Raw genomic sequence first — 18,167 nt, 5'->3', positions numbered from 1 at the left:
CTTTTCCCCACTTCCACTTCAAGGGCCCAGCACCAGTACTCTCAGATCGTACCTCTCCAGCCTGATCATTGCATGCCCCCTCACTGTCCCAGCCCCAGCACACTCTGACCTCCATTCCCAACTTGACCCCCAACACCACGCTGAGCCCCCTCACCAGCCTGACCCCCAGCACACTTCAGCCCTCTCCCCAGCTCAGCTGTCATATGCTCTGAGCCCCTTCCCCAGCTCGACCCCTGCACAATGTGCACCAGCTTCGGGCTGACTGGCAAACATTTTTACATGCAGAGCAGCAGGACAGGAGTGACTAGGGATTGCTTCTGCCCTGGGAAGACCTGGACCTGCACTGAGGTGAAAGCTGGGGTAAGGGAAGGTCAGGGGAGTCCTGAGGTCTAACGAGGCCTAGTTAAGTGGTTTTAGTCAGTGGGGGGGGGCGCCGGAACTGGCAGTGTTTTTTTTATTTAAAGAAAGTGGTGATTACTGTCTGGTGGGATACACATGCACACTAACGCACGCATGTGCACCCCACTAGCTCAGAGCTTCTGAGACTTCTGCAGTACTGGGATTTGTCTGGCGAGGCTGGCACCAACTACTGCCAAAAGATAGACAACATCTGGCACCAAGCGCATTTATACATAGATACCCAGGGATTAATCTAATCAGAAAATCAATTTCAATAACAATAGACATATACTGTGATTCATTTTAAGTTATTCAAAATGTGAATACTGCATAAAAAAGATCACTGCACACTGCTCTTTGTATTTACTAATGAATTGTTATAATCAATTTTCACTATTGTGAAATAATTAGGGTTACTAGGTAAGGCATATTTGACAAGAAATGTGTAAACTAAGCTTACACAAAAAGCCTAACAAATACATAGATATTTTTGTTGAATGAAACTAAAATATAAACTGTGGACATAATATTATGAGGGGACAAAGCCAGCAAAGTAATCATCATGCTGTGGAGTTAAGAAAATAATGCTAATGAGCAATTACAGTGACTCAATATACAATAGTGGTTGATGGGTCTACCTTAATGGGACCCTGCTGACATTGCATTTGATAGATCTATTTACAGATAAACAATGAGTGCTACATGATCTTGAAAATAAAACATCAAGTCAGACCAACCATAGAGCCCTGAACCCATGAGATATACCTCACAATAGCAGGCAGACAGCCCAAGTTTGTATTGTTCACGTTAAGGAGACCTAAGGACAAGGCAGCATGCAGGAAGTGGTGAGCAGTGCACTGCAGGCAACCAAAGGAAGAAGCACCAGCAAGCAACCTAGAGAAGCAGCAGCACCAGGGTTGGAGTTGCCTATCGGGGCTTCGTACCGGTCCACCCAATCACATGGTTGGTGTTGGTCGCAGCGGCCTCATGTCTGCGGAGCCACTGCGACCAACACTGCGACCCAGTGCTTCTCGCATAATAGAAGCCTCCTGCGATCTTTTTTTATATTTGGCCCATTCCGCTGCATTCCAGGTGAGCGCCATGGCCTCCCATAGCTGGTGAGAAACCCGACAGCCAGAAATGTGATTACAGCAGTTTTTCGCGAGTTCCCTATCCTCTCATTGCTCTCCTAGCTCTCCTAGATGCTCTCCCCCACCTTCTGCCGCCTCTTCTCCCCGGCTCTACCTCTCAGTGGGAGGCGGTCAGGAGGCAGAGCCAGGGAGGAGATGCAGCTGAAAGTGGGAGAGAGGATCCAAGAGAGCAGTGAGAGGATAGGAAACTGCGCCTCAAGTCTCCTCTGCCGATTCAACCTCTGCCGCAAGCCCTGGCAAAACAAAAATAAATAAATAAACAGTGTACTGAGGCTTACAGCCTGCGAGTCCCACAGCAAGAGGCACAATTTCCTATAGCAACAGGCAGCCCACAGAGACACCATTATCCCAGGGCTTTGCCTGGTCCCCCTAAACACCAATAAGTGAGTATAAAGATTTTTTGATTATCCTCAATAGTTGCTGCAGCTTTTAAACTCTGGAGGAGGGAGAAGAGTGAGTGCGCAAATGACTGAGCATTTGTGTCAGCAGTCAGAGTCTGTGTAAGTGTGTAAGTGTGACTCATTTGTGTGTGTGTCAGTGAGCATGTGATAGTGTATGTGTGACTGCTCATATGTGTGTCAGCATCTGAGAGTATATTTGTAATCATGTAACCATGCTTGTAAGTTAATTGATCTTGCTCTCTGTTTAGTAATATTATGTGCATTGGTCCATTGGTTAATGTAAAGCTCGTTTAGCTATAATTTGGTTCCATGTTTCACTGTAAAGCTCGTTTAGCTGCAATTTTTGTTTAATATAAACCGATGATTGTTCCCAACGTTCATTGGTATATAAAATCTTCTAAATAAATAAATGTGAGCATGACTGTGTGTGTGGGAGTGTATATGTGACTGATCGTGTGTCAGTGAGCATGTAAGAATGTATGTGTAACTGATTATATGTGTCAACATCTGAGAGTATATATGTGATCGTGTGTGTGTCAGCATGTGAAAGTATGTGCGACTGACTGTGTGTATCAGCGCGTGTGTGAACATGTTTGTGTGATCCTATGTGTGTCAGCATGTGAGTGTATGTGTGACTGTGTGTGTCAGTGAGCATGTGAGTGTGGGTTAGAGAATGCATGTATATGACACCCTCAACAATCTCAAGGTGTTTGGAATCAAACGTTCCTAGGAAAGAACAGGGGATTTTTTTATCCTTATTAATCATTGGGTGTTTGATGTGTCTGCTGTTTTGAAATATTTTATTCTAGTTTGGAACATTTTTTAAAAAGTGTTTTTAATTATTGGATATTTTATGTAGTTGTATTGAAATATGTATTCTTTTTATTAATATGATTTTACAATTATGATTGATATTTCTTGATTTTATTGTTTGATGTTGTATGAGAAATGGTGGCTATTCTGTTTTTACACTGTTGCACTGTATACAGAGTATGGCTTGTTGCGATTTCCAGTTCAGTTTAGGTCTGTACATTTCTATTTATACTTTAAGGTCACTTTATTCTATGTTTGAGGGTCTTTCTGTGTTCTGTGATGGATATGAGGTATTCTGCTAGCATGTAGTTTCTGTGTAGATTGCTATAGATCCCTATGTTCTGTTTCCTAATAGGCAATGTATTGGTGGTTTAGGGCCTGGTATAATAGCTGCAGTGTTGCCTTTTTATATGTAGGGTTGTTACTGTTTTGAGTGCTGGCAGTTAGTGCTATTTTGGTATGGAAGATTTGCTAAATTGTAATTGTAATTCAGTTTACTCAAGGCTTTCTGAGGGTCAAGCCCATACCCAACATGCATAACAATAGGCCTAATATCATATAGACTCCAAGAGTCTTTTTTTTTTTTTGCAGGGTTTTCTGGTTGGCAGTACTGCAGTGATTGTAAATATAATGTACATGTTGTTGTAAATGATACTTTTTCCTCTGAAGACTCTACTTTGAATATCTTTTTCATGTAGAATCTGCTAAACATAATCTATAATTGTATGTGGGGAGGGTGCAAGGTTATGATGCTCACCTAGGGTGACTTATAATCATGCACTGGCCCTGGCTGCATTGACTTCATGTGAGCAACAAAGTGGATTAGAAGCCAAGAAATGTCCGATTAGAAACATTATTTATGGAGACGTATTCCTTTTTAGGCGAGCCCGACTCAGGCTGAGTTTCACCCCCAAACTGGGGCTGCCTCAGGGGCTGTGTGTAGTCAATCATAAAGTGTATGTAAGTTCAGTCTCTTACAATAGATTGATTCAGTGGTTATCCTGCTGCACTGCCACAGTATATGCCATCTCCACTCCAATCGCCCCTTAATTGGATCGGACTGGGAGGAAACTGGGGAAGCCCGACGATGCGTCGCGCGTGATTTTTGCTTTAGTCTGCCCCCTCCCCCCTTGCGCACATTGCCTGCGATTTTATAACATGCACGCACCTGCGGAAGCATGTTATAAAATCACGCGGCCATGTATGTGTGTCAGGTAGCGCACGTGCACATGGACATGCACGCGTTCTTTTTTAAAATCTACCCCTAAGGGTTTTAACCATAGACACAAAATGGGAGAAAAGCCTTAATGAGTCTGGCCCTTAGCCAGCTAACAGGGTCATTCATCAAAATGCATTATGGCGTTAATGCATATTTTATCGCCATAATGCATGTGATAATAATAATAATGCTATTGCACAGCGTGAATACAAATTTCGGGACGGGGCGGGATTAGGGAGGAGTTTAGGTGGGAATTATTAAAATGAGGTGTGAAATAACTACACCTTTTTTCCTGGCACTAAGTTGTGCAATATGTCGGAAATGGCCATAATGCAATTCACAATACATTTTTAGAATTGCATTTTGGCCATTTCTGGGCTTGGGAGGGAAAAGGAGAGGGAGATGGGGAGGGAAAGGAGTAGAGTGGAGTGGATAGAAAATGAGAGCCTCTGCGGAGGCCCTCACAGTGTGCAACTATTTATATGCCTATAGGAGAGGCATATAATAGCTTGAGGTGAGGTGATGGTGGTGGTTTAGGGTTTAGGGGCCAGTTTTTCATGTAGAGTGAGATGGATGAACAGCACAGTACACCTCAGTGAAGATTTGACATCATTTGGAGTGAGAAAAGTCTCACAAAGATGAAATTTCTACTATGTTCTCTCACCCTAGCTTGATGGACTCTATAACAGGGTATTATCGATCTAGGCCGAGAGAACATAGTACAAAATTTCATCTTTGTGAGACTTTTCTCACTCCAAATGAAGTCTAATCTTCACAGAGGTGTACTGTGTTGTTTGTATGTCTCACTCTGCATGACAAACTGGCCCCTATACCCTAAACCACCACCAATACCTCACCTCGAGCTAATAATTGACCCTCCTATAGGCATATAAATACTTGTCTACTGTGAAGGCCTTACAGATAGTATCTCTCTCTCCCTCTTAGCCTCTCTCTCTCTTGCTCTCTCATTGCAGGGCACAAAACGTTTACCAGACCATGCGATATTACCGAAGCAGTGTGTTGCAGTAATTCTAAGATTTCCATAAACACATCCCTTTTTCTTAGCGCATGCATTATTATTGCATTTTGATGAATCTCTGGGTAAGTCTGGTCAAGCTAGAAAAGATACAGAGAACAACAAAAATGATAATGGGAAAGGAAAAACTCCCTTCTTGAAATTAGGGCTTTTTATCTTGGAAAAGAGTCAATATGAAAGAGGTTTATAAAATCATGAGTTGAGTTTAACAGGTAAACAGGAAATAGTTATTTACCCTATCAAATTACTCTAGGACTAGGGGAAATTCCATGAAACTAGCAAATAAACAGATTTCAAACAAATCAAATGAAGTATTTTTTCACTCAGCATATAATCAAGCTATGGAATCTGTTGCCAGAAGATGTGATCAAGGCAACTGACACAGTGGGATTCAAAAGAGGATTGGCCATTTTCCTGAAGGAAAAAGCCATAAACAGTTATTAGCCTGTTAGACTTGGGGAAAAGCCAACACTTATCCCTGGGAATGATATACAAGATCGATCTGGAGCCATAGAGGGAGGCAGAATGCTGGGTTCAATGGACCTTGGTCTGACCCAGCATGGTAAATCTTATGTTCTTATTATGTTTGTAATATTTGCATGAATGGAGGAGCTTCCCCTCAAGTAAAGTTCCCTTGGAAGATGCCACAAGTGAAAAGGCTTGTATTTGAGCTGCTCCCAACCAAAGGAACACAGAGTAAAAAATCATTAGGGGACTGCAGGTTACATCCAAAGATACTATACAATCTTTTGAGACAGATACTGAGAGCCTACTCCATGTAAGTTTTACAAGTTAACAAAGACCTTTAAACTGTGACCTGATTGAATCTAGCAAACAAAGTAAATCAGAAACAATGGGGCTGATATGATCTTTTATACTACATCCTGAAGCCAACTTCATGGCTGCAATTTGAATCAGTTGTAGTATGTATATGATTTTCAGCACGAAACCCACAAGCAGCAAATTACAATGGATGGCCTTATGAATGTGTGTAAAACAGTCTTAAGTTGGGAGTTAGACTGAAAAGGCTTCAAAGCACACAACATTTGGAGGGTAATTTTCAAACAGCCCATATATAGTCACGTTTTCAGGTGCTTTTTAACCACACACTTTAGCCAGAATTTTCAAAGCATCCTTATTCGTCTAAATCCACTTTGAAAATGTGCAAGTATGAGTGGAACATCCCCTCCCCCCACGCAGCATATACACACAAAGTTACACGTGATCCAGGGCCAGTGCAAGGGTATCAGGCACCCTAGGTGAACCTTACATTCATGCTGCCCCTCCACACACACACAGTCATGTCCTCCCACACAAAATTAAGAATTACAGGGTGAATTTTCCTAAAATTTAGCATATACGTACAACAGCATCCTGTACTTGTGTAATCTGTATTTTATAAACATTGAAAGTATCTGCGTACTTTAGGTTTTGTGCAAACATCCTGTATATGTGTGGAATAAAGGGACAGTTTAGGGGCCTTCTGGAGGGGCCAACAGTTTTGCATGTACATTTGGCAGACTGGATGGACCATTTGGTCCTTTTCTGCCATCATTTCTCTGTTTCTCTGTAATTTTATACCTGCTAATTACCTTGCATAATTGATATCAAATTTATTATGTACTATTGGCTGGGTAGAAGGTCTGGGTGAACTGGAGAGAGTTCAAGCTGAAGAACCAGGAGGGTCTCGCTGATCTGGAGAAGGACCGGTGAACAAACTGAGGGAGGACTCTGAAAACTGGTAATTTCAATATCTGGGCACATGTTTTAAAAGTATACCAACTTCCACATGTAAATTGGGTTTTACAATAGCAAGTCCTACTTTAATTTTACACGAAAAACTTACACGTGTATATTCTTTAAGTCAGTAGGAAAAAAGTACTTGCTTTCAATATATTGAAATACTCATTCTCAATGCATTGCTTGTATTCATGCATGATCATACATATGCGATTATGTTGTGGGGGTAGAAATAATTGTATTTTATACCACACGTATCTCATACATGCAGGTTATAAAATACTATTGTAGATCTCCACACGGCCACGTTTCGAATTTACGCGGATGACATTCAACTGTTAGTTCCTTATCAAACTTCCTGGTCTGATACTTTTTCATTAATTTCATTATACCTATCTACAATAAACACTTGGCTCGATCATAATCGATTGAAATTAAATCCATCTAAGACTACTCTGACTCATTTATCCTCCATTACTAATTCTTCATTAGCACCACCTCCCTATTTACTATTTAAGGGTATTTCTATTCCTATTGGTACTTTTACTAGTAGTCTAGGGGTTATAATCAATTCAGATCTTTCAATGCAGAACCACATTTCCAATACTACAAAAAAATCTTTTTTCAAACTTCATTTACTGAAAAGAATTCGTCCATTTCTTTTTCTCCAAGATTTTCGCACAGTGCTACAATCTCTGATATTCTCCGGATTAGATTACTGCAATGCTCTATTCTTAGGGCTACCAGATTCAACTATTTTTCCATTACAACTAATACAGAATTCTGCAGCTCGGATTTTATCAGGTTCTACTCGCAGATCACATATTACTCCTGTTTTTTTCTCTTTTCACTGGTTACCAGTTAAATACAGAATCCATTACAAAGTACTGACTATCATTCACGCACTTATCTATAATACAACTTCAACCTGGTTCTGTTCTAACCTTCGTATTTACAAACCAACCAGACAACTCAGATCACTCTCCAAGAACCTTCTAGATATACCCTCTGTTAAGCTGGCCAGACTGGAAATAACTAGGAAAAAGGCGTTTTCAGTAGCTGGCCCTATTCTTTGGAATTCACTCCCTGACTCTCTTCGGCTTAACTCTTCTGCACAACAATTCAAAAAAATGTTAAAAACGTATCTATTTCAGCAAGCCTTTAGTTCACTGACTACTTCTTAATTTCCCATACACTAAGTTCAGGTTTTTTGTTTTGTCTTTTTTGTTTTGTTTATTTAGATGGGCTTTTATTATATTTTATTTATGTTATGTTGTGTATTATCTGATGCCTTGAATTTTATGTATGTTTTTATTGTGAACCGTTTTGATTAATTCTTTGAATTGTAAAAGCGGTATACAAACATTTTTAAATAAATAAATAAATATGCACGAAATTGTTTGAAAGTTACCTTCTATGCATTTATAATAACAGATTTTACATGAAAATATACATTCAAAGTGCAGCCTTCTGGGGAAAACATATAATATACAACTTACAACATGTAAATTATATTTCGATGCACCACATGTCAACCAAAAAAAGCTTCCAAAAAGACACTTTGAACCTATATGGTATTAAGCCTATTGCAATGCATGTTGGGTATGGATTTAGCCCTCAGAAAGCCATAAGTAAAGGGAATTACAATTTCAGTATAGTAAACTAACTGCCAAAACTCAGACAGCACAGCTCTACCTATGAAAAGGCAACACTGCAAATAGTACCAGTCCCTAAAACATCAATACACCTCCTAATAGAAAAATAGAACAATTGAGACTGCTAAACATCCCTTCAAGATAGCAGAATACCTCATCTCATTCACATGTGCAGAACACAGACAGAACCTCACCAAACACAGAATAAAGGGACCTATTTACTAAACATTTTTCCCAAAGACACAAAATGGGAGAAAACCTTTAGTAAATAACCCTCAGACTATAAAGTACTGCAACAAGCTACACTCTGTATGCACTGCAACAATGGGAAAACAGAAATATCAACATTCCTCATAAAACATCAAAAAGTGAAATCAAGAATATAAATCATCAAGATCAGTAAAACCATAATAAAAAGAATATTTCAAAACATCTGATGAATAGAATAACATCCAACAATTACAATCTCATATAAAAATTGATTTAAAAAAATGTTCAAACCAATAAAATATTTCAAAATTGCAGACACATCAACAATTAACACTCAATAATTAAACTAATAAGAAAAAAATCCCTGGATCTCCATATCTGGAAACTTTTGAAGTCCAGATGCCATACAATTGTCGTGGATTAGTGAGGGGTTGGGTTATTGTTACAAACTTTTTCCTTTCTCTCTCTCTCTGATATATATACACACACACACAGACACACTCTCCCTCAATTACACCCTCAAACTCTTACATATGCTTTCTCCTTCATTCACATATGCTCAGCCACATACATACATGCACTCTCCCTCACTCACACACATTCCTTTTCTCCTTCATTCACATATGCTCAACCACATACATACATGCACTCTCCCTCACTCACACACATTCCTTTTCTCCTTCATTCACATATGCTCAGCCACATACATATATGCACTCTCCCTCACTCACACGCATTCCTTTTCTCCTTCATTTACTCTTCACACTGCTGGTGAGCTTTACAGAGGTTATGGACCACATTTCTGCAAGAATTCCTTGAGGGATCAGTTTATCAAAATCATGACCCCCAAAATGTGTAAGCGTTATAAGTCCTAAAAAGAACATATTTTTTAAAGAAACACATAACAGAAATGTTATAGGAATAATTTTAATATTATTGAATATTGTTTTATTAAAGCTTTTTCCTGCTGCATTGGAATCATCAACTGTGGCTAACATTAAAGTAAATATATTCTAAGTGCTGTATTTTTCCAAATATTTATTTCATTTTCAGCATCAAAAAAATATTGTATACTGGACCATCTATAATAGTAGTCAGTTATAAGAGAGAAGAAGAATGTATTTATTCTAAAATAAACCCATGACCTGGGGACTTCAAAGCAGTGAACCTGCCAAAAGGCTGTGAGGGCTTCTGGCTTTCCCAGGAGTTCTGGTAAATTCATCTTGCTTCCTGGAGAAATTAGACACACCCCTGCAGACTTCCAGTTGGGCCAGCATTAGGTGTGGCCTTAATAGGAAGCTGTATTTAAGGAAGCCCAGCTTGCCACACCCTTTGCTGGGCCAGCATCCCACTTGGGATCCACCCCACAGAAGCACTACCCATATCAACTCTGATTTCCTAGCATTGCTCTAGCCTAGTATTGTGTTCCTGTCATTGTATCCTGTTCTTGCATTTCTTCAAGGGTATTCCTGATCCAGCTTTCTGATCTATAAAACCTTCTTGCATCAAAATGCAGTCGCCAGTCTTCTGCTTCCTGGTTTCCTGCTCTAGTCCTGTGTTTCAACTACTCTGCTGTTTCCTGGTTCTTATTCCAGCCCTGGGCCCTCAGCTACTCTTCTATTTCCTGCTCCATTTCCAGTCCTGGTCTTAGGTCCCTGGTCCCGGACACCTTGCCTCCCAGGTACGCCCCTGCCAAGAAACCGTATTTCACCTTGTCTCCGGCAGAGCTGTAAATTACAGTTTCTTGAAGTATTTTTAAATGAAATCTGAACAAATGAAGCAATAATGTCTGCTGGATCAGATAGTGGCTGGTAGATAATCCATTTTAATTACTGGAACTTAGAAACCCATGAAAGTATTATTGTAGAACAAACGTTTCCTCTGAAATATATTACTTCTTTGATGAACCACTACTGAAAAAAATGAGAGTGTAATCATTTTCTCAAAGTTCTGAGGGCTATCTAAGAATCAGATTCTATTGGGCAGATTTTTGGAGCAGGGCTTTTGAGTTTGCTAAGTAAACTCTGGACACAGAAGTATTGAAGCGTAACAGTAAACATTTAGAAAGATGTGTAAAGAGCCAACTAGATGGCTTAGCTACCACAGAAGTGTTATGCATGGTATGCAGGAGACTGATTCAAGTCACAGAGCTCAGCTCATGCATTTTAATTTAACTTATGATGAGGGCACTTCGGAGGAAGTGGTCACAATGGGGTAGGAGCCTCAAGTGCTGCTCAACTAAGGTATTAACCAGACAACTAAAAAATGCACTAGAATCTGATTTTGAAAAGCATCATGGGCCATATCTTCTTTCGCCAAAGGCACCAAAGCAGTAAAGAAGGAGGGAATTAAAATAGTAAATACTAATAGTAATAGTAATAGTAAATAGTAATAGTAAATCATTTGCAGCTGCAAATGATGGTCCATAGCATCAAGGACGACATGGCAACAAAAGATGCTAGGAAAGGTTTCAGCTAGAATGGAAGGCCAGGAATAATAGAATGCTGAATGGTCAAAAACAAAAAGAAGGATTTCAATGTCATTTTCAAAAGCACACAGGTTTGTAATTCTGACAACTGTCTCATACAAGTCACAAAAAAAGAATAGCTATTTGTAAGTGACAGTACAAAATACTTAAAAAAAAATCTCTGTTTGTCACACCACACTCTATACTGTTTCCTTCCTAGCTGCAGTCTAAATTTTATCAAAGCTGTAAAGGAAGCACACTGCTCAAATGCCATAATCTATGTATGTGACTGTTTTTTCCTGCTATGTTTCTTCTTTATTACTGGATGTAATTGTATTGGGCAATTGGCCTATAAACATTTCTCCAAAACCACTGCAGATTTGCTGAGTGCAATATAATAAATAAATCAATAAAATATCAATTATTTCTCTTCTCGGAGATATTTCACAAAATAAGATGTTTGTTATGTCATTTTAAAATGACAGGAAAACATCAATACTTGCTATATCAGTTTTATGTTGTTTCCCATCCAAAATGGCACACAAAAACATATTATGACATTTAAGTGGTTTTAGTTCACACTGGTCACATAATTTTAGTAAAAGTACAAAAAGTACAAAAATATTGCATATGCTAAAATGAAACAAATGATAAATGCATAGGAAAACAAAATAATATAAAGAAAACCAAAACCAGACATAATGACACAAAATGACCATTTTTTTCGATGCACACCACTACAAAAAATTATATGGTACAGTGTTATATAAATACAATATATGTTTGAAATGGAATATAAAGGGTGTGTATTCAAGCTACATATAACTTCATAGAATTTGGACAGTCCTGTATACAAACATTTTTTTAATGAACCGAACCAGGCAACATACAAAGATGTTGAAGCCCAATTAATCAATCTTGTTAAGCCCACCTGGCAACCTTTGTGCTCATCTTTCCTACCTCCAATATATTCTGTCTTTGAAAACTAAACCAGCACAGTAACATTTAATAAAAAGGACTGTACTGCTATTTTATATATTTTCATTAAATAGTTTTGCAAATCACTCTGGATTATTGGGTGTGTGACAGCAATCTGCTGCGGCCCTTGAACTAATAAGAATCAGCCTTTGTGATTCTGCTGGAGACACTCAAACTTGTCTCTTTCAAGGCTTTCTTACTCTGGCTTAATGGTAGTCTACCTGAATTGTTCTGGGATCATTTGTCAGCACAGCTGCACAGGTAACCACTGCTCACATTTGCCAGGATTATTTGCTACTTTCTAAGCATGGTAACTTATTCAAGATCCATGCAAAACCCTGAAATATGGTGGTATGTTTTTACTTAGACAGAAGTGCTTTTTATCTGGGCATTACAGAGGCCAATTTCCAAGCAGCTTGCACTGCTACAGAGTCTGTGGGTACCTTTTCATCTGCAGATCTTTAGAGGGATAGCCTTGTTAGTCCGGCGTAGAAAAAATGACAAGAAAGCTCATGCCTCAATAAATTGGTTAGTCTATAAAGTGCCATCTGCCTCTTGTCATTTTTACCTGCAGGTTTTGCATCAGTTTTCATAGGAAAAGTATGTGTGCACTTTTACTTGGAAAATCGACCAAGTCTGAAGCACCCACAGAGATTCTGCACCTCCTTTTTCTGCAGGTGGTCTTGAAAAATCCAAAATCAGCAGCGGATTGTGAGGAACTACCGAAGGACCTTGTGAGAATGGGAGACTGGCTATCTGAATGGCAGATGAAATCTAATGTAAAAAAGTGCAATGAGACGGATATAGAGAAATATAATCCCAACCCCAGGTACACGATGCTGGGTTCTGTAGGGAATCACTACCCAGGAAAAGTATCTTGGAGTCCTTGCGGGCAATATGTTAAAATCCTCGGCTCAGTATGCAGCAGTGGTCAGAAAAGCAAATAGTTGATTAGAAATGGCCCGAAAACAAATGGAAAATATCATATTGCTTCTGTATCAAGCCATGGTGCGACTGCACCTCGAGTATAGTGTGTAGTTTTGGTCACCCCATCTCAAGAAAGACATAGTGGAACTAGAAAAGGTGCAAAGGCAGACAGCAAAAATGATAAAGAGGATGGAACAACTCCTCTATGAAAAGAGGCTACGCAGGCTAGGGCCCTGCAGCTAGGAAAAGAGAGCTGAGAAGAGACAATGAGAGACATTTATAGAACCATGAGTGGAGTAAATAAATGAAGGTTTTTTTTACCCTTTCAAATAATACTATAACAAAAGGACACTCCATGAAACTAACAATCAGCAGATTCAAAACAGATGTAGAAAGTACATTTACACTCAGAGCCATAGAATCTGATACCAGAGGATGTGATCAGGGTTTAAAAGAGGTTTGGACAAGTTCCTAGAGCAAAAGTCCATAACATTAGCCAGATAGACTAAAGAAAGCTAATGCTATCCCTGAGAGAGAGAGTGACAGGACCTAGATCTACTTTATGGGAACTACAAGGTGGGTAATTTTCAAACAGTTGATTTAAGCAGGTAAAAACTTTTATCTGCGGAAATTCATTTGAAAATTGCCCTCTATTTTCTTCTGGCCCTAGAAAATGCTGGTCAATAACTTACAGATCTTTATGTACCCAAAGGCAAATTTTCAAAGCTATAGTTCTCTAAATATGGAGAGTTCCATATTCAGTCACTGTATGGATATCAAAGTTAGCCAGATAAACTTATCCAGCTAATCTGAGGTATATTCAAAAGTGCAGTCACACTATTGAATATAGCCAGCACTCCTAAAGTTAGCCGGATAACTTTCTCTGGCTAATTTTATGACAGCTCTTTGGCATGACCAAACTTAAGGGGCGATGCAACAAACTACGGTAGTGCCTTTATAACGCAATATATGTGATATTTTGCATCTCTTTGACCAGATCCCATCTACTATTAGAATGACTTTTTCATATGCAATTTGCATGTATAAATAATGCAAATGCATGTAAAGAAGGTCATTACTAGTGAAGTCAATGTAAACATTTTATTGTGGCTGACCAACAACATAGTCAGCCGTGATAAAATAACTACACCTATTTGAAATGCAGTAAACATGCAGCGGGAGGCCCAGGATCCTAATGCGGATCCCGAGACTCCCGTTGCACATTCAAAATGTCAGGAAAAAAATAAATTGCAGCATATAGGGAGATAGAACAGGAGTCGGTGCTGACACTCATCTCAACTTGGGGGCCGTCAGTTGAGGCAAATGTGGCCCTGGTCCATGATCCCAATCCCCCAACCCCCATTTGGTAGCGATGCCCCCCCCTGATTGTAAAAAAAATGTCCCAGTTTCCACCCCCCCTCCTTCCCTCCCTCACCCCGTACCTAAAATTGGATTCCATGCCAGGCCAGGTGCACCCTCGCCCGGTTGGCTCCATTCTCCAAAATCTCAGACCTTACCCTACTCACATGGCTGGAGCACGGTCAGGTCATTTGGAAAAATGACACCAACCAAGCCAGCTGCCAGGGTGCACCCGACCCCGATATGGGATCCATTTTTAGTTATGGTGGGTGCAGGAGGGGGTGTTCAGGTGGGAAGGAGGCCAGGACATTTGTTTTGTACAATCAGGGGGCTGTCGCTTTCACTTGGTGATGGGGGACGGGTATCAGACTGTCACTTGGGGGTGGGGGGATCAAGGACTGGGGCCACATTTGACATTTGTGCTTTGGGAAGGGGGTTCAGGGCCATCGACACATGGGTCTTTTTTTTATTTTTAACGTTTTGGGGAGTCGGGCCCGCCTTGACTAGCGGCCCCAGGTTGAAACAGGAGTCAGCACTGACCTCCTCTTGACCTCCAAATGTGGCCATGCCTTTTTTTTTTGTTTTTTTTTTGGGGGGGGAAAGAGCACTTTAAGGTCCCTTGATGGGGCCACCATGGTATTAAAGGGCCACTAGGTACGTTCTTTTGTCATGCGGTGTTTGGCCATGAGATAAAAGAATGCATCATAGAGCTGCAATATTTTTTGTGGGGAGGAGCCCCATTATTGTGGTGACATTCTCTCGTGATAGTGATAAAACATTGTGGCTTGATGCATCTAGGGGCTAACCAGATAAGTTATCCAGCTAACTCTGAATAACTTATTTGATTAACATAACTCCTCCCTGAAATGAAGTTATCAGGATATATTTTAGATGGATACGTGCCCAAATATTAATTTAGCCAGATAACTTTTGAGTTATCTGGCTAAATGTCTTTGAATATGGACCTCGGAAATATTTCCAAATAAGTAAAATTTCGAACATTAGCCAAATTTGCTCTTTATGTGGAATAATTGCTGGAGCCTTATTCCTGACCTCTATTTTTTTCTCTTCATTCTAGCAAAGAATGCAATTAGATTATCTAATCTTAAAATGAAATAACAAATCACATGCTTCATGTTGTGCATTTTATATCAAAAAATGTTCTGGATCTTTTTCCATTATGTTGTCTTATTTTAATTTTTCTTGCTATGATTGTATTATACTGTATGTAGGTCATTTTGTGCCCATATATTTTTACTGTGACTATGTTTTAAAAGTGAATTCTTTCCTCCGTTTTAGAAAGTTAAAAAATATATATTTTTATAGTGGAACTAAAAATGGATTTCAGGAAATGAAAGCATCTATTAGCTGCTTTCATTTTCTTCTCTTCCTTCACCCTGTATGTATTCCATCTATCTGGCATGGAGAGAATGTGCTGAATACTGCCTTTCTACAATCTATAACTCTCCAAACTGAAGTCAATATAAAATTCTTTCAAGCTAATTTTTTTCTGCTATGTCCAATATATTTATCAGTTCAAGCAACTCCTTAAACATTTCATAATTTCTGGTTTAACTGTATATTCTCACTGGATGCTTTCCTGCACGAAAATCCAGCAGGCCAGCATTTCTAAATGTGATCAACTGACATTCAGCCAAAAGCTTCAATTAGAGCCTTCAGTATTTAAGTGAACAATGTTAAACTTTGGTTTCAAAAATTATAATTGCTTTAACAACCTTCCAAAGGAGCCAAAAGCAAACATCTCATTCCAAAGTTGTATAAGCAACAATTGTAATGCATTTTAGCTGACACAGTATAGAGTTGCAGTGTAATGCAATGCCAAGTAGGACGTGGTCTGGCAGTGCCCTACCAGTGGCTTCTGTTAGTAGAAGTAAAGTTAGAAGAAGCTGTAGTGGTAGCAATATTTTATTTATTAATTCAATGCATTCAAAGTGCTGACCAAGATTATCGCAAGCAAAATGAAGATACCTCCACTTTGCATATCGAGTTATTGAGTGGTAAGGGTAGGTAAGTGTGAGGATCCAGGGAAACAAAATCAGAAGAAGCCTATTAGAAATGGGAAAAGACGAAGACAGATTGATAGAGGAAGCTGATTCTACCATAATGGATTTCGGACTGTGAAAGAGTGGGACCCGGAAGGGAACAGGAGGAAGACAGGGAAATCTCCAAAGGCACAATGAGGAGTGCAGTGTAGGAGGGATGGGATTGCTTTCCAGAAGGAGGTGTATTGGCTCCAGCTAAGTATTCACCTGTAGAGTGTAAATTATGAGCAAGACGACTGGTCGCAGAGACCTCAGTTTATCCTACATGTATTGAATAATTTCTGTTCTGTCTTTCATGGCTTAATCAGTCGCTCCAAAGAGGATCACAATGAGGATTAAAGGGTTAAATGTTATCAAGTGATTACAGCAGTAATGTCATTGAACCAGTTACAAATGTCTGCTGGTACAGTATTTTCTACTATGTATACAATTGTTAAAACAAATTGAGAATTGGATAATTACCAAGGAATTCACAACAGCCATTTCTGCTTTGTACATTACTTTTAGAAACATTCTCTTCTATAAAACTCTTAGGCAAGAAAGACACGTTTCCCACTGCTGCAACTTGCCTCCTCCTTCCTATCATATTTCTTGCTCACCCCCACCCCTCTTTTTCTTAGACCAGTGAAAGAACACTAAATCACATTTACTACTCAAGAGTCAGAATATTTTACTGACTGAATATGGCTGCAGCATAGGCCACGATAATTCAATCACGGAATATAAACAAAATATGTCAACTATCTTCCCACATAAGCCATGGAAGTGACCACACCCTTGCTTGCACAATTCCAATTCACAAACTCTTAATGAGCATTACACTACTTCAGAAATTAGCTGTGGAAGCCAACCCTCTTTACAACATTTTGCTGACAGGGATGTAGGGCCCTCTAAAGTTATCCTACAGTCTGGTCCTTGTTTACTGGGTAAGACATTCTCTGCCATACGATGACGTCATCACCCGTAAAAGAGTAGGAATCACTTATGGATATGTAACATAATTTGGGTAATGAGCAGGCCAGTCTTGGCTATCAACGCTGAAAACAGGCGATGCTTTTCAGCTCTCATCCACCCATGCAACGCAGGGGCAGGAAAACTGGTTACTTGGTATTACCTGCCCAGCAGCTTTAGCACATTACTTGCTGCATGCCTTTGGATATGGCCAATCCCACCTCGCTATGCCACAACTGTGCTTGGCATCTTCTCACCCCACCATGCCATACTCAGACCACCCTGGAAGCAGTCCACTGAAGGATGGCATGGGCGAGAAAACCACCAAAAGAAGAGGCTGGTGGGAGGACCAGCCCACACTTATATCTTGGATTGCCGGTCTATTCCCAGCCTCCACCCCGTCCTGCTGAGTTACACCCCCCTCCCCCAGGATCCAGAGGCAGAGGTCCACGTGGTTGTGGCCTCCCCATCCCACAGCATCCCCATCCCACAGCTCCTTTCTGAGCATTTGTAAAAATTCTTTATTGAATAAGGCTCAATATTTCATCTGTTGACAGCATATCTTAACCATGTCCTAACATACCTTATGAACAGGTCATTCTGTAAAAGAAGCCTTGATGAAGAATATATACTATGAAGCAGCAGTGCATACAACTCAATGACAAGATTGTCTGCATGAAAAACTATGTGGTTAATAAAGTGGTTGGGATGAATTCACTTTTGCTGTTTTGTGTTTTGATATATCAACATTAGGGTAGCAAACAGTAGTGCATATCTAAAAAAAATACAGAGGAAACA

General features: G+C 39.7%; 1 protein-coding gene across 3 annotated transcripts in view; it reads right to left on the bottom strand.

Annotated features, from left to right (window-relative positions):
* HDAC9 (histone deacetylase 9) overlaps positions 1–18,167 on the bottom strand; it is a 993,428-nt gene that overhangs the window by 870,674 nt on the left and 104,587 nt on the right. The gene's annotated exons all lie outside the window — the stretch shown is intronic.

The sequence above is a fragment of the Rhinatrema bivittatum genome, chromosome 2 (assembly GCF_901001135.1).
Source record: "Rhinatrema bivittatum chromosome 2, aRhiBiv1.1, whole genome shotgun sequence".
NCBI classification, from domain to species: domain Eukaryota; kingdom Metazoa; phylum Chordata; class Amphibia; order Gymnophiona; family Rhinatrematidae; genus Rhinatrema; species Rhinatrema bivittatum.
The sequence above is the reverse complement of the archived record's forward strand: the minus strand, read 5'-3'. Positions and strand labels throughout refer to the sequence as shown.